Source organism: Labrus bergylta, chromosome 21, assembly GCF_963930695.1.
Source record: "Labrus bergylta chromosome 21, fLabBer1.1, whole genome shotgun sequence".
Lineage (NCBI taxonomy): Eukaryota > Metazoa > Chordata > Actinopteri > Labriformes > Labridae > Labrus > Labrus bergylta.
In genome coordinates, this window is record NC_089215.1 from 23,937,979 (window position 1) to 23,960,974 (window position 22,996).

Below are 22,996 nucleotides of genomic sequence, written 5' to 3' on the forward strand. Positions count from 1 at the left end.
TTTCAACTTTTTGAAGCCGAAATCTTTTCATGAAAATCTTAAACTTTTTTGAAGCCGAAATCTTTTCATGAAAATGGTCAACTTTTTTGAAGCATAAATCTTTTCATGAAAATGTTCAACTTTTTGAAGCCGAAATCTTTTCATGAACATTTTCAACTTTTTTGAAGCAGAAATCTTTTCATGAAAATCTTAGACTTTTTTGAAGCCGAAATACTTCATGAAAATTTTCAACTTTTTTGAAGCCGAAATCTTTTCATGAAAATCTTCGACTTTTTTGAAGTCGAAATAGATCATGAAAGTTTTCAACATTTTTGAAGCTGAAATCTTTTCATGAAAATTTTCAACTTATTGAAACCAAAATCTTTTCTTGAAAATTTTCAACTTTTTTGAAGCCGAAATCTTTTCATGAAAATCTTAGACTTTTTTGAAGTCGAAATCTTTTCATGAAAATTTTCAACTTACTGAAACCAAAATCTTTTCTTGAAAATTTTCATCTTTTTTGAAGCCGAATTCTTTTCATGAAAATTTTAGACTTTTTTGAAGCCGAAATACTTCATGAAAATTTTCAACTTTTTTGAAGCCGAAATCTTTTCATGAAAATCTTAAACTTTTTTGAAGTCGAAATAGTTCATGAAAGTTTTCAACCTTTTTGAAGCTGAAATCTTTTCATGAAAATTTTCCACTTATTGAAACCAAAATCTTTTCTTGAAAATTTTCAACTTTTTTGCAGCAGAAATCTTTTCATGAACATCTAAGACTTTTTGAAACCAAAATCTTCATGAAAATTTTCAACTTTTTTGAAGCAGAAATCTTTTCATGAAAATGTTCAAGTTTTTTGAAGCCGAAATCTTTTCATGAAAATGTTCAATTATTTTGAAGCCAAAATTCTTCATAAAAATTTTCAACTTTTTTGAAGCCGAAATCTTTTCATGAAAATGTTCAACTTTATTGAAGCCGAAATCTTTTCATGAAAATGTTCAACTTTTTGAAACCAAAATCTTTTCATGAAAATGTTCAACTTTTTTGAAGCCGAAATCTTTTCATGAAAATGTTAAACTTTTTTGAAGCCGAAATCTTTTCATGAAAATCTTCGACTTTTTTGAAGTCGAAATAGTTCATGAAAGTTTTCAACCTTTTTGAAGCCAAAATCCTGTCATGAAAATTTTCAACTTTTTTGAAGCAGAAATCTTTTCATGAAAATTTTCAACTTTTTGAAACCGAAATCTTTTCATGAAAATTTTCAACTTTTTTGAAGCCGAAATCTTTTCATGAAAATTTTCAACTTTTTGAAGCCGAAATCTTTTCATGAAAATTTTCATCTTTTTTGAAGCCGAAATCTTTTCATGAAAATATTCGACTTTTTTGAAGCCGAAATACTTCATGAAAATTTTCAACTTTTTTGAAGCCGAAATCTTTTCATGAAAATCTTCGACTTTTTTGAAGTCGAAATAGTTCATGAAAGTTTTCAACCTTTTTGAAGCTGAAATCTTTTCATGAAAATTTTCAACTTATTGAAACCAAAATCTTTTCTTGAAAATTTTCAACTTTTTTGAAGCCGAAATCTTTTCATGAAAATGGTCAACTTTTTTGAAGCCGAAATCTTTTCATGAAAATTTTCAACTTCTTGAAGCCGAAATCTTTTCATGAAAATTTTCAACTTTTTGAAGCCGAAATCTTTTCATGAAAATGGTCAACTTTTTTGAAGCCGAAATCTTTTCATGAAAATTTTCAACTTTTTGAAACCAAAATCTTTTCATGTAAATTTTCAACTTTTTTGAAGCCAAAATCTTTTCATGAAAATGTTCCATTTTTTTGCAGCCGAAATACTTCAGGAAAATTTTCAACTTTTTTGAAGCCGAAATCTTTTCATGAAAATCTTCGACTTTTTTGAAGTCGAAATAGTTCATGAAAGTTTTCAACCTTTTTGAAGCCAAAATACTGTCATGAAAATTTTCAACTTTTTTGAAGCAGAAATCTTTTCATGAAAATTTTAGACTTTTTTGTAGTCGAAATACTTCATGAAAATGTTCAACTTTTTTAAAGCCGAAATCTTTTCATGAAAATTTTCAACTTTTTTGAAGCATAAATCTTTTCATGAAAATTTTAGACTTTTTTGCAGCCGAAATACTTCATGAAATTTTTCAACTTTTTTTAAGCCGAAATCTTTTCATGAAAATCTTCGACTTTTTTGAAGTCGAAATAGTTCATGAAAGTTTTCAACCTTTTTGAAGCTGAAATCTTTTCATGAAAATGTTCAACTTTTTTGAAACCAAAATCTTTTCATGAAAATTTTCAACTTTTTTGAAGCCGAAATCTTTTCATGAAAATCTTAAACTTTTTTTTAGTCGAAATCTTTTCATGAAAATTTTCAACTTTTTTGAAGCTGAAATCTTTTCATGAAAATTGTCAACTTTTTTGAAGCCGAAATCTTTTCATGAAAATTTTCAACTTTTTGAAGCCAAAATCTTTTCATGAAAATTTTCAACTTTTTTGAAGCAGAAATCTTTTCATGAGAATCTTAGACTTTTTTGAAGTCGAAATCTTTTCATGTAAATTTTCAACTTTTTTGAAGCAGAAATCTTTTCATGAAAATGTTCAACTTTTTTGAAGCCGAAATCTTTTCATGAAAATCTTAGACTTTTTTGAAGTCGAAATCTTTTCATGTAAATTTTCAACTTTTTTGAAGCAGAAATCTTTTCATGAAAATGTTCAACTTTTTTGAAGCCGAAATCTTTTCATGAAAATTTTCAACTTTTTTGAAGCCGAAATCTTTTCATGAAAATCTTAGACTTTTTTGAAGTCGAAATCTTTTCATGTAAATTTTCAACTTTTTTGAAGCAGAAATCTTTTCATGAAAATATTCAACTTTTTTGAAGCCGAAATCTTTTCATGAAAATGTTCAACTTTTTTGAACCCGAAATCTTTTCATGAAAATGTTCAATTTTTTTGCAGCCGAAATACTTCATGAAAATTTTCAACTTTTTTGAAGCCGAAATCTTTTCATGAAAATCTTTGACTTTTTTGAAGTCGAAATAGTTCATGAAAGTTTTCAACCTTTTTGAAGCCAAAATCCTGTCATGAAAATTTTCAACTTTTTTGAAACCTAAATCTTTTCATGAAAATGTTCAACTTTTTTGATGCCGAAACAGTTCATGAAAATTTTCAATTTTTTTGAAGCCGAAATCTTTTCATGAAAATGTTCAACTTTTTTGATGCCGAAATCTTTTCATGAAAATTTTCATCTTTTTTGAAACATAAATCTTTTCATGAAAATTTTAGACTTTTTTGTAGTCGAAATACTTCATGAAAATGTTCAACTTTTTTAAAGCCGAAATCTTTTCATGAAAATTTTCATCTTTTTTGAAGCATAAATCTTTTCATGAAAATTTTAGACTTTTTTGCAGCCGAAATACTTCATGAAAATTTTCAACTTTTTTTAAGCCGAAATCTTTTCATGAAAATCTTCGACTTTTTTGAAGTCGAAATAGTTCATGAAAGTTTTTAACCTTTTTGAAGCTGAAATCTTTTCATGAAAATGTTCAACTTTTTTGAAACCAAAATCTTTTCATGAAAATCTTAGACTTTTTTGAAGTCGAAATCTTTTCATGTAAATTTTCAACTTTTTTCAAGCCGAAATCTTTTCATGAAAATGTTCAACTTTTTTGAAGCCGAAATCTTTTCATGAAAATGTTCCATTTTTTTTAAAGCCGAAATACTTCATGAAAATTTTCAACTTTTTTGAAGTCGAAATCTTTTCATGTAAATTTTCAACTTTTTTGAAGCAGAAATCTTTTCATAAAAATGTTCAACTTTTTTGAAGCCGAAATCTTTTCATGAAAATGTTCCATTTTTTTGAAGCCGAAATACTTCATGAAAGTTTTTGACTTTTTTGAAGCCGAAATCTTTTCATGAAAATGTTACATTTATTTGAAGCCGAAATACTTCTGGAAAATTTTCAACTTTTTTGAAGCAGAAATCTTTTCATGAAAATTTTCAACTTTTTTGAAGCAGAAATCTTTTCATGAAAATGTTCAACTTTTTTGAAGCCGAAATCTTTTCATGAAAATTTTCAACTTTTTGAAACCAAAATCTTTTCATGTAATTCTTCAACTTTTTTGAAGCAGAAATCTTTTCATGAAAATTTTCAACTTTTTTGAAGCCGAAATCTTTTCATGAAAATTTTCAACTTTTTTGAAGCAGAAATCTTTTCATGAAAATGTTCAACTTTTTTGAAGCCGAAATCTTTTCATGAAAATTTTCAACTTTTTGAAGCCGAAATCTTTTCATGAAAATTTTCAACTTTTTTGAAGCAGAAATCTTTTCATGAAAATCTTAGACTTTTTTGAAGTCGAAATCTTTTCATGTAAATTTTCAACTTTTTTGAAGCCGAAATCTTTTCATGAAAATGTTACATTTTTTTGAAGCCGAAATACTTCATGAAAATTTTCATCTTTTTTGAAGCCGAAATCTTTTCATGAAAATGTTCAACTTTTTTGAAGCCTTAATCTTTTCATGAAAATTTTCAACTTTTTGAAACCAAAATCTTTTCATGAAAATTTTCAACTTTTTTGAAGCAGAAATCTTTTCATGAAAATGTTCAAGTTTTTTGAAGCCGAAATCTTTTCATGAAAATGTTCCATTTTTTTGAAGCCGAAATACTTCATGAAAATGTTCAACTTTTTTGAAGCCGAAATCTTTTCATGAAAATGTTACATTTTTTTGAAGCCGAAATACTTCATGAAAATTTTCAACTTTTTTGAAGCAGAAATCTTTTCATGAAAATTTTCAACTTTTTTGAAGCAGAAATCTTTTCATGAAAATTTTCAACTTTTTGAAACCAAAATCTTTTCATGAAAATGTTCAACTTTTTTGAAGCCGAAATCTTTTCATGAAAATTTTCAACTTTTTGAAGCCGAAATCTTTTCATGAAAATTTTCAACTTTTTTGAAGCAGAAATCTTTTCATGAAAATCTTAGACTTTTTTGAAGCAGGAATCTTTTCATATAAATATTCAACTTTTTTGAAGCAGAAATCTTTTCATGAAAATCTTCAACTTTTTTGAAGCCGAAATCTTTTCATGAAAATGTTCAACTTTTTTGAAGCCGAAATCTTTTCATGAATATGTTCCATTTTTTTGAAGCCGAAATACTTTATGAAAATGTTCAACTTTTTTGAAGCCGAAATCTTTTCATGAAAATGTTCAACTTTTTTGAAACCGAAATCTTTTCATGAAAATTTTCAACTGTTTTAAAGCAGAAATCTTTTCATGAAAATTTTCAACTTTTTTGATGCCGAAATAGTTCATGAAAATTTTCAACTTTTTTGAAGCAGAAATCTTTTCATGAAAATGTTCAAGTTTTTTGAAGCCGAAATCTTTTCATGAAAATGTTCCATTTTTTTGAAGCCGAAATACTTCATGAAAATGTTCAACTTTTTTGAAGCCGAAATCTTTTCATGAAAATGTTACATTTTTTTGAAGCCGAAATACTTCATGAAAATTTTCAACTTTTTTGAAGCAGAAATCTTTTCATGAAAATTTTCAACTTTTTTGAAGCAGAAATCTTTTCATGAAAATTTTCAACTTTTTGAAACCAAAATCTTTTCATGAAAATGTTCAACTTTTTTGAAGCCGAAATCTTTTCATGAAAATTTTCAACTTTTTGAAGCCGAAATCTTTTCATGAAAATTTTCAACTTTTTTGAAGCAGAAATCTTTTCATGAAAATCTTAGACTTTTTTGAAGCAGGAATCTTTTCATATAAATATTCAACTTTTTTGAAGCAGAAATCTTTTCATGAAAATCTTCAACTTTTTTGAAGCCGAAATCTTTTCATGAAAATGTTCAACTTTTTTGAAGCCGAAATCTTTTCATGAATATGTTCCATTTTTTTGAAGCCGAAATACTTTATGAAAATGTTCAACTTTTTTGAAGCCGAAATCTTTTCATGAAAATGTTCAACTTTTTTGAAACCGAAATCTTTTCATGAAAATTTTCAACTGTTTTAAAGCAGAAATCTTTTCATGAAAATTTTCAACTTTTTTGATGCCGAAATAGTTCATGAAAATTTTCGACTTTTTTGAAGCCGAAATACTTCATGAAAATTTTCAACTTTTTGATGCCGAAATCTTTTCATGAAAATTTTCAACTTTTTGATGCCGAAATCTTTTCATGAAAATTTTCAACTTTTTGATGCCGAAATCTTTTCATGAAAATTTTCAACTTTTTGAAACCAAAATCTTTTCATGTAATTTTTCAACTTTTTTGAAGCAGAAATCTTTTCATGAAAATGTTCAACTTTTTTGAAGCCAAAATCTTTTCATGAAAATTTTCAACTTTTTTGAAGCCAAAATCCTGTCATGAAAATTTTCAACTTTTTTGAAGCAGAAATCTTTTCATGAAAATCTTCGACTTTTTTGAAGTCGAAATACTTGATGAAAATGTTCAACTTTTTTGAAGTCTAAATCTTTTCATGAAAATTTTCAACTTTTTTGAAGCCGAAATCTTTTCATGAAAATGGTCAACTTTTTTGAAGCCGAAATCTTTTCATGAAAATTTTCCACTTTTTGAAGCCGAAATCTTTTCATGAAAATTTTCAACTTTTTTGAAGCAGAAATCTTTTCATGAAAATCTTTGACTTTTTTGAAGCCGAAATCTTTTCTTGAAAATGTTCCATTTTTTTGAAGCCGAAATACTTCATGAAAATTTTCAACTTTTTTGAAGCCGAAATCTTTTCATGAAAATGTTCAACTTTTTTGAAGCCGAAATCTTTTCATGAAAATTTTCAACTTTTTGAAACCAAAATCTTTTCATGTAATTTTTCAACTTTTTTGAAGCAGAAATCTTTTCATGAAAATTTTCAACTTTTTGAAGCCGAAATCTTTTCATGAAAATTTTCAACTTTTTTGAAGCAGAAATCTTTTCATGAAAATCTTAGACTTTTTTGAAGTCGAAATCTTTTCATGTAAATTTTCAACTTTTTTGAAGCAGAAATCTTTTCATGAAAATGTTCAACTTTTTTGAAGCCGAAATCTTTTCATGAAAATGTTCAACTTTTTTGAAGCCGAAATCTTTTCATGAAAATGTTAAATTTTTTTGAAGCCGAAATACTTCATGAAAATGTTCAACTTTTTTGAAGCCGAAATCTTTTCATGAAAATGTTCCATTTTTTTGAAACCGAAATACTTCATGAAAATTTGCAACTTTTTTGAAGCCGAAATCTTTTCATGAAAATTTTCAACTTTTTTGAAGCCGAAATCTTTTCATGAAAATCTGCGACTTTTTTGAAGCCGAAATACTTGATGAAAATATTCAACTTTTTTGAAGCAGAAATCTTTTCATGAAAATTTTCAACTTTTTGAAACCGAAATCTTTTCATGAAAATTTTCAACTTTTTTGAAGCCGAAATCTTTTCATGAAAATGTTCAACTTTTTTGAAGCCGAAATCTTTTCATGAAAATTTTAGACTTTTTTGAAGTCGAAAAAAATCATGAACATTTTCAACTTTTTTGAAGCAGAAATCTTTTCATGAAAATGTTCAACTTTTTTGAAGCCGAAATCTTTTCATGAAAATGTTCCATTTTTTTGAAGCCGAAATACTTCATGAAAATTTTCAACTTTTTTGAAGTCGAAATCTTTTCATGTAAATTTTCAACTTTTTTGAAGCAGAAATCTTTTCATGAAAATGTTCAACTTTTTTGAAGCCGAAATCTTTTCATGAAAATTTTCAACTTTTTGAAACCAAAATCTTTTCATGAAAATTTTCAACTTTTTTGAAGCCGAAATTTTTTCATGAAAATTTTCAACTTTTTTGAAGCTGAAATCTTTTCATGAAAATTTTCAACTTTTTGAAACCAAAATCTTTTCATGAAAATGTTCAACTTTTTTGAAGCCGAAATCTTTTCATGAAAATTTTCAACTTTTTGAAACCAAAATCTTTTCATGAAAATTTTCAACTTTTTGAAACCAAAACTTTTCATGAAAATTTTCAACTTTTTTGAAGCCGAAATCTTTTCATGAAAATGGACAACTTTTTTGAAGCCGAAATCTTTCCATGAAAATTTTCAACTTTTTGAAGCCGAAATCTTTTCATGAAAATTTTCAACTTTTTTGAAGCAGAAATCTTTCCATGAAAATTTTCAACTTTTTGAAGCCGAAATCTTTTCATGAAAATTTTCAACTTTTTTGAAGCCGAAACCTTTTCATGAAAATTTTCAACTTTTTGAAGCCGAAATCTTTTCATGAAAATTTTCAACTTTTTTGAAGCAGAAATCTTTTCATGAAAATCTTAGACTTTTTTGAAGCAGGAATCTTTTCATATAAATATTCAACTTTTTTGAAGCAGAAATCTTTTCATGAAAATCTTCAACTTTTTTGAAGCCGAAATCTTTTCATGAATATGTTCCATTTTTTTGAAGCCGAAATACTTCATGAAAATGTTCAACTTTTTTGAAGCCGAAATCTTTTCATGAAAATGTTCAACTTTTTTGAAACCGAAATCTTTTCATGAAAATTTTCAACTGTTTTGAAGCAGAAATCTTTTCATGAAAATTTTCAACTTTTTTGATGCCGAAATAGTTCATGAAAATTTTCGACTTTTTTGAAGCCGAAATACTTCATGAAAATTTTCAACTTTTTTGAAACCTAAATCTTTTCATGAAAATTTTCAACTTATTTGATGCCGAAATAGTTCATGAAAATTTTCAATTTTTTTAAACCGAAATCCTGTCATGAAAATGTTCAACTTTTTTGATGCCGAAATCTTTTCATGAAAATTTTCAACTTTTTGATGCCGAAATCTTTTCATGAAAATTTTCAACTTTTTGAAACCAAAATCTTTTCATGTAATTTTTCAACTTTTTTGAAGCAGAAATCTTTTCATGAAAATGTTCAACTTTTTTGAAGCCGAAATCTTTTCATGAAATTTTTCAACTTTTTTGAAGCCAAAATCCTGTCATGAAAATTTTCAACTTTTTTGAAGCAGAAATCTTTTCATGAAAATCTTCGACTTTTTTGAAGTCGAAATACTTGATGAAAATGTTCAACTTTTTTGAAGTCTAAATCTTTTCATGAAAATTTTCAACTTTTTTGAAGCCGAAATCTTTTCATGAAAATGGTCAACTTTTTTGAAGCCGAAATCTTTTCATGAAAATTTTCCACTTTTTGAAGCCGAAATCTTTTCATGAAAATTTTCAACTTTTTTGAAGCAGAAATCTTTTCATGAAAATCTTAGACTTTTTTGAAGCCGAAATCTTTTCTTGAAAATGTTCCATTTTTTTGAAGCCGAAATACTTCATGAAAATTTTCAACTTTTTGAAACCAAAATCTTTTCATGTAATTTTTCAACTTTTTTGAAGCAGAAATCTTTTCATGAAAATTTTCAACTTTTTGAAGCCGAAATCTTTTCATGAAAATTTTCAACTTTTTTGAAGCAGAAATCTTTTCATGAAAATCTTAGACTTTTTTGAAATCGAAATCTTTTCATGTAAATTTTCAACTTTTTTGAAGCAGAAATCTTTTCATGAAAATGTTCAACTTTTTTGAAGCCGAAATAGTTCATGAAAATTTTAGACTTTTTTGAAGCCGAAATACTTCATGAAAATTTTCAACTTTTTTGAAACCTAAATCTTTTCATGAAAATGTTCAACTTTTTTGAAGCCGAAATCTTTTCATGAAAATGTTCCATTTTTTTGAAGCCGAAATACTTCTTGAAAATTTTCAACTTTTTGAAACCAAAATCTTTTCATGAAAATGTTTAACTTTTTTGAAGCCGAAATCTTTTCATGAAAATGTTCCATTTTTTTGAAGCCGAAATACTTCATGATAAATATTCAACTTTTTTGAAGTCTAAATCTTTTCATGAAAATTTTCAACTTTTTTGAAGCCGAAATCTTTTCATGAAAATTTTCAACTTTTTTGATGCCGAAATAGTTCATGAAAATTTTCAACTTTTTTGAAGCCGAAATCTTTTCATGAAAATGTTCAACTTTTTTGAAGCCGAAATCTTTTCATGAAAATGTTCCATTTTTTTGAAGCCGAAATACTTCATGATAAATATTCAACTTTTTTGAAGTCTAAATCTTTTCATGAAAATTTTCAACTTTTTGAAGCCGAAATCTTTTCATGAAAATCTTCAACTTTTTGAAACCAAAATCTTTTCATGAAAATTTTCAACTTTTTTGAAGCAGAAATCTTTTCATGAAAATGTTCAACTTTTTTGAAGCCGAAATCTTTTCATGAAAATGTTAAATTTTTTCGAAGCCGAAATCTTTTCATGAAAATGTTCAACTTTTTGAAGCCGAAATCTTTTCATGAAAATTTTCAACTTTTTGAAACCAAAATCTTTTCATGAAAATTTTCAAATTTTGAAGCAGAAATCTTTTCATGAAAATGTTCAACTTTTTTGAAGCCGAAATCTTTTCATGAAAATGTTCAACTTTTTTGAAGCCGAAATCTTTTCATGAAAATGTTCAACTTTTTTGAAGCCGAAATCTTTTCATGAAAATGTTCCATTTTTTTGTAGCCGAAATACTTCATGAAAATTTTCAACTTTTTTGAAGCCGAAATCTTTTCATGAAAATGTTCAACTTTTTTGAAGCTGAAATCTTTTCATGAAAATTTTCCATTTTTTTGAAGCCGAAATACTTCATGATAAATATTCAACTTTTTTGAAGTCTAAATCTTTTCATGAAAATTTTCAACTTTTTTGAAGCCGAAATCTTTTCATGAAAATTTTCAACTTTTTTGATGCCGAAATAGTTCATGAAAATGTTCAACTTTTTTGAAGCCGAAATCTTTTCATGAAAATTTTAGACTTTTTTGAAGTCGAAAAAAATCATGAACATTTTCAACTTTTTTGAAGCAGAAATCTTTTCATGAAAATGTTCAACTTTTTTGAAGCCGAAATCTTTTCATGAAAATGTTCCATTTTTTTGAAGCCGAAATACTTCATGAAAATTTTCAACTTTTTTGAAGTCGAAATCTTTTCATGTAAATTTTCAACTTTTTTGAAGCAGAAATCTTTTCATGAAAATGTTCAACTTTTTTGAAGCCGAAATCTTTTCATGAAAATTTTCAACTTTTTGAAACCAAAATCTTTTCATGAAAATTTTCAACTTTTTGAAACCAAAATCTTTTCATGAAAATGTTCAACTTTTTTGAAGCCGAAATCTTTTCATGAAAATTTTCAACTTTTTGAAACCAAAATCTTTTCATGAAAATTTTCAACTTTTTGAAACCAAAACTTTTCATGAAAATGGACAACTTTTTTGAAGCCGAAATCTTTTCATGAAAATGTTAAATTTTTTTGAAGCCGAAATCTTTTCATGAAAATGTTCAACTTTTTGAAGCCGAAATCTTTTCATGAAAATTTTCAACTTTTTGAAACCAAAATCTTTTCATGAAAATTTTCAACTTTTTTGAAGCAGAAATCTTTTCATGAAAATGTTCAACTTTTTTGAAGCCGAAATCTTTTCATGAAAATGTTCAACTTTTTTGAAGCCGAAATCTTTTCATGAAAATGTTCAACTTTTTTGAAGCCGAAATCTTTTCATGAAAATGTTCCATTTTTTTGAAGCCGAAATCTTTTCATGAAAATGTTCCATTTTTTTGAAGCCGAAATACTTCATGATAAATATTCAACTTTTTTGAAGTCTAAATCTTTTCATGAAAATTTTCAACTTTTTTGAAGCCGAAATCTTTTCATGAAAATTTTCAACTTTTTTGATGCCGAAATAGTTCATGAAAATGTTCAACTTTTTTGAAGCCGAAATCTTTTCATGAAAATTTTAGACTTTTTTGAAGTCGAAAAAAATCATGAACATTTTCAACTTTTTTGAAGCAGAAATCTTTTCATGAAAATGTTCAACTTTTTTGAAGCCGAAATCTTTTCATGAAAATGTTCCATTTTTTTGAAGCCGAAATACTTCATGAAAATTTTCAACTTTTTTGAAGTCGAAATCTTTTCATGTAAATTTTCAACTTTTTTGAAGCAGAAATCTTTTCATGAAAATGTTCAACTTTTTTGAAGCCGAAATCTTTTCATGAAAATTTTCAACTTTTTGAAACCAAAATCTTTTCATGAAAATTTTCAACTTTTTGAAACCAAAATCTTTTCATGAAAATTTTCAACTTTTTTGAAGCCGAAATTTTTTCATGAAAATTTTCAACTTTTTTGAAGCTGAAATCTTTTCATGAAAATTTTCAACTTTTTGAAACCAAAATCTTTTCATGAAAATGTTCAACTTTTTTGAAGCCGAAATCTTTTCATGAAAATTTTCAACTTTTTGAAACCAAAATCTTTTCATGAAAATTTTCAACTTTTTGAAACCAAAACTTTTCATGAAAATGGACAACTTTTTTGAAGCCGAAATCTTTCCATGAAAATTTTCAACTTTTTTGAAGCCAAATTCCTGTCATGAAAATTTTCAACTTTTTTGAAGCCGAAATCTTTTCATGAAACTGTTCAACTTTTTTGAAGCCGAAATCTTTTCATGAAAATGTTCAACTTTTTTGAAGCCGAAATCTTTTCATGAAAATTTTCAACTTTTTGAAACCAAAATCTTTTCATGTAATTTTTCAACTTTTTTGAAGCAGAACTCTTTTCATGAAAATGTTCAACTTTTTTGAAGCCGAAATCTTTTCATGAAAATTTTAGATTTTTTTGAAGTCGAAAAAAATCATGAACATTTTCAACTTTTTTGAAGCAGAAATCTTTTCATGAAAATTTTCAACTTTTTTGAAGCCGAAATCTTTTCATGAAAATTTTCAACTTTTTGAAGCAGAAATCTTTTCATGAAAATTTTCAACTTTTTTGAAACCTAAATCTTTTCATGAAAATTTTCGACTTTTTTGAAGCCGACATTTTTTCATGCAAATTTTCAACTTTTTTGAAGCCGAAAATTTTCAACTTTTTTGAAGCCGAAATCTTTTCATGTAAATTTTCAACTTTTTTGGAGCCGAAATCTTTTCATGAAAATTTTCAACTTTTTTGAAGCCGAAATACTTCATGAAAATTTTCAACTTTTTTGAAGCCTAAATCTTTTCATGAAAATCGTCGACTTTTTTGAAGCCGACATTTTTTCATGTAAATTTTCAACTTTTTTGAAGCCGGAAATAGTTCATGAAAATTTTCAACTTTTTTGAAGCTGAAATTTTTCAACTTTTTTGAAGCCGAAATCTTTTCATGTAAATTTTCAACTTTTTTGAAGCAGAAATCTTTTCATGAAATACTTCGACTTTTTTGAAGCCGAAATACTTGATGAAAAATTTAAACTTTTTTGATCCCGAAATCTTTTCATGAAAATCTTCGACTTTTTTGAAGCCGAAATACTTCATGAAAATGTTTACCTTTTTTAAAGCCATAATCCTGTCATTAAAATTTTCAACTTTTTTGAAGCTGAAATCTTTTCATGAAAATCGTTGATTTTTTTGAAGCCGAAATACTTCATGAAAATTTTCAACTTTTTGAAGCCGAAATCTTATCATGAAAATTTTCAACTTTTTTGAAGCAGAAATCTTTTCATGAAAATCTTAGACTTTTTTGAAGTCGAAATCTTTTCATGAAAATTTTCAACTTTTTTGAAGCCGAAATCTTTTCATGAAAATGGTCAACTTTTTGAAGCAGAAATCTTTTCATGAAAATTTTCAACTTTTTGAAGCCGAAATCTTTTCATGTAAATTTTCAACTTTTTTGAAGCCGAAATCTTTTCATGAAAATTTTCAACTTTTTGAAGCCGAAATCTTTTCATGAAAATTTTCAACTTTTTTGAAGCAGAAATCTTTTCATGAAAATGGTCAACTTTTTCGATGCCGAAATCTTTTCATGAAAATGTTCCATTTTTTTGTTGAAGAAATCTTTTCATGAAAATTTTCAACTTTTTGAAGCAGTAATCTTTTCATGAAAATCTTAGACTTTTTTGAAGTCGAAATCTTTTCATGTAAATTTTCAACTTTTTTGAAGCCGAAATCTTTTCATGAAAATTTTCAACTTTTTTGAAGCCGAAATCTTTTCATAAAAATCTTAGACTTTTTTGAAGTCGAAATCTTTTCATGTAAATTCTCAACTTTTTTGAAGCCGAAATCTTTTCATGAAAATGTTCAACTTTTTTGAAGCCGAAATACTTCATGAAAATTTTCAACTTTTTTGAAGCCGAAATCTTTTCATGAAAATCTTCAACTTTTTTGAAGCCGAAATCTTTTCATGAAAATGGTCAACTTTTTTGAAGCCGAAATCTTTTCATGAAAATTTTCAACTTTTTTGAAGCCGAAATCTTTTCATGAAAATGGTCAACTTTTTTGAAGCCGAAATCTTTTCATGAAAATTTTGAACTTTTTGAAGCCGAAATCTTTTCATGAAAATTTTCAACTTTTTGAAGCCGAAATTTTTTCATGAAAATTTTCAACTTTTTGAAGCCGAAATCTTTTCATGAAAATTTTCAACTTTTTTTAAGCAGAAATCTTTTCATGAAAATCTTAGACTTTTTTGAAGTCGAAATCTTTTCATGAAAATGTTCATCTTTTTGAAGCAGAAATCTTTTCATGAAAATCTTAGACTTTTTTGAAGTCGAAATCTTTTCATGTAAATTTTCAACTTTTTTGAAGCAGAAATCTTTTCATGAAAATGTTCAACTTTTTTGAAGCCGAAATCTTTTCATGAAAATGTTCAATTTTTTTGAAGCCGAAATCTTTTCATGAAAATGTTCCATTTTTTTGAAGCCGAAATACTTCATGAAAATTTTCAACTTTTTTGAAGCAGAAATCTTTTCATGAAAATCTTAGACTTTTTTGAAGTCGAAATCTTTTCATGAAAATTTTCAACTTTTTGAAGCCAAAATCTTTTCATGAAAATTTTCAACTTTTTTGAAGCAGAATTCTTTTCATGAAAATTTTCAACTTTTTGAAACCGAAATCTTTTCATGAAAATTTTCAACTTTTTTGAAGCAGAAATCTTTTCATGAAAATGTTCAACTTTTTTGAAGCCGAAATCTTTTCATGAATATGTTCCATTTTTTTGCAGCCGAAATACTTCATGAAAATTTTCAACTTTTTTGAAGCCGAAATCTTTTCATGAAAATGTTCATCTTTTTGAAGCAGAAATCTTTTCATGAAAATGTTCAACTTTTTTGAAACCAAAATGTTTTCATGAAAATGTTCAGCTTTTTTGAAGCCGAAATCTTTTCATGAAAATGTTCCATTTTTTTGAAGCCGAAATACTTCATGAAAATTTTCATCTATTTTGAAGCATAAATCTTTTCATGAAAATTTTAGACTTTTTTGCAGCCGAAATCTTTTCATGAAAATTTTCAACTTTTTGAAGCCGAAATCTTTTCATGAAAATGGTCAACTTTTTGAAGCCGAAATCTTTTCATGAAAATTTTCAACTTTTTGAAGCCGAAATCTTTTCATGAAAATTTTCAACTTTTTTGAAGCAGAAATCTTTTCATGAAAATCTTAAACTTTTTTGAAGCCGAAATCTTTTCATGAAAATTTTCAACTTTTTTGAAGCCGAAATCTTTTCATGAAAATCTTCGACTTTTTTGAATTCGAAATAGTTCATGAAAGTTTTAAACCCTTTTTGAAGCCAAAATCCTGTCATGAAAATTTTCAACTTTTTTGAAGCAGAAATCTTTTCATGAAAATTTTCAACTTTTTGAAACCGAAATCTTTTCATGAAAATTTTCAACTTTTTTGAAGCCGAAATCTTTTCATGAAAATGGTCAACTTTTTTGAAGCCGAAATCTTTTCATGAAAATGTTCAACTTTTTGAAGCCGAAATCTTTTCATGAAAATTTTCATCTTTTTTGAAGCATAAATCCTTTCATGAAAATTTTAGACTTTTTTGCAGCCGATTTACTTCATGAAAATTTTCAACTTTTTTGAAGCCGAAATCTTTTCATGAAAATGGTCAACTTTTTTGAAGCCGAAATCTTTTCATGAAAATTTTCAACTTTTTGAAGCCGAAATCTTTTCATGAAAATTTTCATCTTTTTTGAAGCATAAATCCTTTCATGAAAATTTTAGACTTTTTTGCAGCCGATTTACTTCATGAAAATTTTCAACTTTTTTGAAGCCGAAATCTTTTCATGAAAATGGTCAACTTTTTTGAAGCCGAAATCTTTTCATGAAAATTTTCAACTTTTTGAAGCCGAAATCTTTTCATGAAAATTTTCATCTTTTTTGAAGCATAAATCTTTTCATGAAAATTTTAGACTTTTTTGCAGCCGAAATACTTCATGAAAATTTTCAACTTTTTTGAAGCCGAAATCTTTTCATGAAAATTTTCAACTTTTTTGAAGCAGATATCTTTTCATGAAAATCTTAGACTTTTTTGAAGTCTAAATCTTTTCATTAAAATTTTCAACTTTTTTGAAGCAGAAATCTTTTCATGAAAATGTTCAACTTTTTTGAAGCCGAAATAGTCAATGAAAATTTTCGACTTTTTTGAAGCTGAAATACTTCATGAAAATTTTCAACTTTTTTTAAACCTAAATCTTTTATGAAAATTTTCAACTTTTTTGAAAACTAAATCTTTTATGAAAATTTTCAACTTTTTTGATGCCGAAATAGTTCATGAAAATTTTCAACTTTTTTGAAGCCGAAATCTTTTCATGAAAATCTTCAACTTTTTTGAAGCCAAAATCTTTTCATGAAAATGGTCAACTTTTTTGAAGCCGAAATCTTTTCATGAAAATGTTCCATTTTTTTGAAGCCGAAATCTTTTCATGAAAATGTTCAACTTTTTGAAACCAATATCTTTTCATGAAAATTTTCAACTTTTTTGAAGCAGAAATCTTTTCATGAAAATTTTCAACTTTTTTGAAGCAGAAATCTTTTCATGAAAATCTTAGACTTTTTTGAAGCCGAAATACTTGATGGAAACATTCAACTTTTTTGAAGTCTAAATCTTTTCATGAAAATTTTCAACTTTTTTGAAGCCGAAATCTTTTCATGAAAATTTTCAACTTTTTTGAAGCCGAAATCTTTTCATGAAAATTTTCAACTTTTTTGATGCCGAAATAGTTCATGAAAATTTTCAACTTTTTTGAAGCCGAAATCTTTTCATGAAAAATTTCAACTTTTTGAAACCAAAATCTTTTCATGAAAATTTTCAACTTTTTTTAAGTCGAAATCTTTTCATGAAAATCTTCGACTTTTTTGAAGTCGAAATAGTTCATGAAAGTTTTCAACCTTTTTGAAGCAGAAATACTTTATGAAAATTTTTACTTTTTGTAAAGCCAAAATCCTGTCATGAAAATTTTCAACTTTTTTGAAGCTGAAATCTTTTCCTGAAAATTTTCACCTTTTTTAAGCCGAAATCTTTTCATGAAAATGTTCAACTTTTTTGAAGCCGAGATCTTTTCATGAAAATTTTCAACTTTTTTGAAGCCGAAATCTTTTCATGAAAATTTTCAACTTTTTTGAAGCCGAAATCTTTTCATGAAAATTTTCAACTTTTTCAAGCCGAAATCTTTTCATGAAAATGTTCCATTTTTTTGAAGCCGAAATATTTTCATGAAAATGTTCAACTTTTTTGAAGCCGAAATATTTTCATGAAAATGTTCAACTTTTTTGAAGCCGAAATCTTTTTATGAAAATGTTCAACTTTTTTGCAGCCGAAATCTTTTCATGAAAATGTTCAACTTTTTTGTAGCCGAAATCTTTTTAGGAAAATGTTCAACTTTTTTGAAGCCGAAATCTTTTCATGAAAATTTTCAACTTTTTGAAACCAATATCTTTTCATGAAAATTTTCCACTTTTTTGAAGCAGAAATCTTTTCATGAAAATCTTCGACTTTTTTGAAGCCGACATACTTGATGAAAATATTCAACTTTTTTGAAGTCTAAATCTTTTCATGAAAATTTTCAACTTTTTTGAAGCCGAAATCTTTTCATGAAAATTTTCAACTTTTTTGATGCCGAAATAGTTCCTGAAAAATTTCGACTTTTTTGAAGCCGAAATACTTCATGAAAATTATCAACTTTTTTGAAACCTAAATCTTTTCATGAAAATTTTCAACTTTTTTAAAGTCGAAATAGTTCATGAAAGTTTTCAACCTTTTTGAAGCTGAAATCTTTTCATGAAAATGTTCAACTTTTTTGAAGCCGAAATCTTTTCATGAAAATTTTCAACTTTTTGAAACGGAAATCTTTTCATGAAAGTTTTCAACCTTTTTGAAGCTGAAATCTTTTCATGAAAATGTTCAACTTTTTTGAAGTCTAAATCTTTTAATGAAAATTTTCAACTTTTTTGAAGCCGAAATCTTTTCATGAAAATTTTCAACTTTTTTGATGCCGAAATAGTTCCTGAAAAATTTCGACTTTTTTGAAGCCGAAATACTTCATGAAAATTATCAACTTTTTTGAAACCTAAATCTTTTCATGAAAATTTTCAACTTTTTTAAAGTCGAAATAGTTCATGAAAGTTTTCAACCTTTTTGAAGCTGAAATCTTTTCATGAAAATGTTCAACTTTTTTGAAGCCGAAATCTTTTCATGAAAATTTTCAACTTTTTGAAACGGAAATCTTTTCATGAAAATTTTCAACTTTTTTGAAGCTGAAATCTTTTCATGAAAATGGTCAACTTTTTTGAAGCCGAAATCTTTTCATGAAAATGTTCCATTTTTTTGAAGCCGAAATACTTCATGAAAATTTTCAACTTTTTTGAAGCAGAAATCTTTTCATGAAAATGTTCCATTTTTTTGAAGCCGAAATCTTTTCATGAAAATGTTCCATTTTTTTGAAGCCGAAATACTTCATGAAAATTTTCAACTTTTTTGAAGTTGAAATCTTTTCATGTAAATTTTCAACTTTTTTGAAGCAGAAATCTTTTCATGAAAATGTTCAACTTTTTTGAAGCCGAAATCTTTTCATGAAAATGTTCCATTTTTTTGAAGCCGAAATCTTTTCATGAAAATGTTCAACTTTTTTGAAGCCGAAATCTTTTCATGAAAATGTTCAACTTTTTTGAAGCCGAAATCTTTTCATGAAAATGTTCAACTTTTTTGAAGCAGAAATCTTTTCATGAAAATCTTAGACTTTTTTGAAGTCGAAATCTTTTCAAGTAAATTTTCAACTTTTTTGAAGTAGAAACCTTTAATGAAAATTTTCAACTTTTTGAAGTAGAAATATTTTCATGAAAATGTTCCATTTTTTTGAAGCCGAAATACTTCATGAAAATTTTAAACTTTTTTGAAGCCGAAATCTTTTCATGAAAATGTTCAACTTTTTTGAAGCCGAAATCTTTTCATGAAAATTTTCAACTTTTTGAAACCAAAATCTTTTCATGAAAATTTTCAACTTTTTTGAAGCCGAAATCTTTTCATGAAAATGTTCCATTTTTTTGAAGCCGAAATACTTCATGAAAATGTTCAACTTTTTTGAAGCCGAAATCTTTTCATGAAAATGTTCAACTTTTTTGAAGCCGAAATCTTTTCATGAAAATGTTCCATTTTTTTGAAGCCGAAGTACTTCATGAAAATTTTCAACTTTTTTGAAGCAGAAATATTTTCATGAAAATGTTCCATTTTTTTGAAGCCGAAATCTTTTCATGAAAATGTTCCATTTTTTTGAAGCCGAAATACTTCATGAAAATTTTCAACTTTTTTGAAGTTGAAATCTTTTCATGTAAATTTTCAACTTTTTTGAAGCAGAAATCTTTTCATGAAAATGTTCAACTTTTTTGAAGCCGAAATCTTTTCATGAAAATGTTCCATTTTTTTGAAGCTGAAATCTTTTCATGAAAATGTTCAACTTTTTTGAAGCCGAAATCTTTTAATGAAAATGTTCAACTTTTTTGAAGCAGAAATCTTTTCATGAAAATCTTAAACTTTTTTGAAGTCGAAATCTTTTCAAGTAAATTTTCAACTTTTTTGAAGTAGAAATCTTTTCATGAAAATTTTCAACTTTTTGAAGTAGAAATATTTTCATGAAAATTTTCGACTTTTTTGAAGCCGAAATACTTCATGAAAGTTTTTGACTTTTTTGAAGCAGAAATCTTTTAATGTAAATGGTCAACTTTTTTCAAGCCGAAATACTTCATGAAAATGTTCAACTTTTTTGAAGCCGAAATCTTTTCATGAAAATCTTCGACTTTTTTGAAGTCGAAATAGTTCATGAAAGTTTTCAACCTTTTTGAAGCTGAAGTCTTTTCATGAAAATTTTCAACTTTTTTGAAGCCGAAATAGTTCATGAAAATTTTAGCCTTTTTTTAAGCCGAAATAATTAATGAAAATTTTCAACTTTTTTGAAACCTAAATCTTTTCATGAAAATTTTCAACTTTTTTGATGCCGAAATAGTTCATGAAAATTTTCAATTTTTTTGAACCCGAAATCTTTTCATGAAAATTTTCAACTTTTTTGAAGCCGAAATCTTTTCATGAAAATGTTCATCTTTTTTGAAGCCGAAATCTTTTCATGAAAATGTTCAACTTTTTGAAGCCGAGATCTTTTCATGAAAATTTTCAACTTTTTGAAACCGAAATCTTTTCATGAAAATTTTCAACTTTTTTGAAGCCGAAATCTTTGCATGAAAATGGTCAACTTTTTTGAAGTCGAAATCTTTTCATGTAAATTTTCAACTTTTTTGAAGCAGAAATCTTTTCATGAAAATGTTCAACTTTTTTGAAGCAGAAATCTTTTCATGAAAATCTTAGACTTTTTTGAAGTCGAAATCTTTTCAAGTAAATGTTCCATTTTTTTGAAGTAGAAATCTTTTCATGAAAATTTTCGACTTTTTTGAAGTCGAAATAGTTCATGAAAGTTTTCAACCTTTTTGAAGCTGAAAAACTTTATGAAAATTTTTACTTTTTGTAAAGCCAAAATCCTGTCATGAAAATTTTCAACTTTTTTGATGCTGAAATCTTTTCATGAAAATCTTCAACTTTTTTGAAGCAGAAATCTTTTCATGAAAATTTTAAACTGTTTTGAAGCCGAGATCTTTTCATGAAAATCTTCAACTTTTTTGAAGCAGAAATCTTTTCATGAAAATTTTAAACTGTTTTGAAGCCGAGATCTTTTCATGAAAATTTTCAACTTTTTGAAACCGAAATCTTTTCATGAAAATTTTCAACTTTTTTGAAGCCGAAATCTTTTCATGAAAATTTTCAACTGTTTTGAAGCCGAGATCTTTTCATGAAAATTTTCAACTTTTTGAAACCAAAATCTTTTCATGAAAATTTTCAACTTTTTTGAAGCCGAAATCTTTTCATGAAAATGGTCAACTTTTTTGAAGCCGAAATCTTTTCATGAAAATTTTCAACTTTTTGAAGCCGAAATCTTTTCATGAAAATTTTCAACTTTTTTGAAGCAGAAATCTTTTCATGAAAATCTTAGACTTTTTTGAAGTCGAAATCTTTTCATGTAAATTTTCAACTTTTTTGAAGCAGAAATCTTTTCATGAAAATTTTCAACTTTTTTGAAGCCGAAATACTTCATGAAAGTTTTTGACTTTTTTGAAGCAAAAATCTTTTAATGTAAATTTTCAACTTTTTTCAAACCGAAATACTTCATGAAAATGTTCAACTTTTTTGAAGCCGAAATCTTTTCATGAAAATTTTAAACTTTTTTGAAGCAGAAATCTTTTCATGAAAATGTTCAACTTTTTTGAAGCCGAAATCTTTTCATGAAAATCTTCGACTTTTTTGAAGTCGAAATAGTTCATGAAAGTTTTCAACCTTTTTGAAGCTGAAATCTTTTCATGAAAATGTTCAACTTTTTTGAAGCCGAAATCTTTTCATGAAAATGTTCCATTTTTTTGCAACCGAAATACTTCATGAAAATTTTCAACTTTTTTGAAGCAGAAATCTTTTCATGAAAATCTTCGACTTTTTTGAAGTCAAAATAGTTTATGAAAGTTTTCAACCTTTTTGAAGCTGAAATACTTTATGAAAATTTTTACTTTTTGTAAAGCCAAAATCCTGTCATGAAAATTTTCAACTTTTTTGAAGCTGAAATCTTTTCATGAAAATTTTCAACTGTTTTGAAGCCGAGATCTTTTCATGAAAATTTTCAACTTTTTGAAACCGAAATCTTTTCATGAAAATTTTCAACTTTTTTGATGCTGAAATCTTTACATGAAAATTTTCAACTTTTTTGAAGCCGAAATCTTTTCATGAAAATTTTCAACTTTTTGAAGCCGAAATCTTTTCATGAAAATTTTCAACTTTTTTGAAGCAGAAATCTTTTCATGAAAATCTTAGACTTTTTTGAAGTCGAAATAGTTCATGAAAGTTTTCAACCTTTTTGAAGCTGAAATCTTTTCATGAAAATCTTCAACTTTTTTGAAGCCGAAATCTTTTCATGAAAATGTTCCATTTTTTTGCAACCGAAATACTTCATGAAAATTTTCAACTTTTTTGAAGCCTAAATCTTTTCATGAAAATCTTCGACTTTTTTGAAGCAGAAATCTTTTCATGAAAATGTTCCATTTTTTTGCAACCGAAATACTTCATGAAAATTTTCAACTTTTTTGAAGCCTAAATCTTTTCATGAAAATCTTCGACTTTTTTGAAGTCGAAATAGTTCATGAAAGTTTTCAACCTTTTTGAAGCTGAAATACTTTATGAAAATTTTTACTTTTTGTAAAGCCAAAATCCTGTCATGAAAATTTTCACCTTTTTTGAAGCTGAAATCTTTTCATGAAAATTTTCAACTGTTTTGAAGCCGAGATCTTTTCATGAAAATTTTCAACTTTTTGAAACCGAAATCTTTTCATGAAAATTTTCAACTTTTTTGAAGCAGAAATCTTTACATGAAAATGGTCAACTTTTTTGAAGCCGAAATCTTTTCATGAAAATTTTCAACTTTTTGAAGCCGAAATCTTTTCATGAAAATTTTCAACTTTTTTGAAGCAGAAATCTTTTCATGAAAATCTTAGACTTTTTTGAAGTCGAAATAGTTCATGAAAGTTTTCAACCTTTTTGAAGCTGAAATCTTTTCATGAAAATGTTCAACTTTTTTGAAGCCGAAATCTTTTCTTGAAAATCTTTGACTTTTTTGAAGCC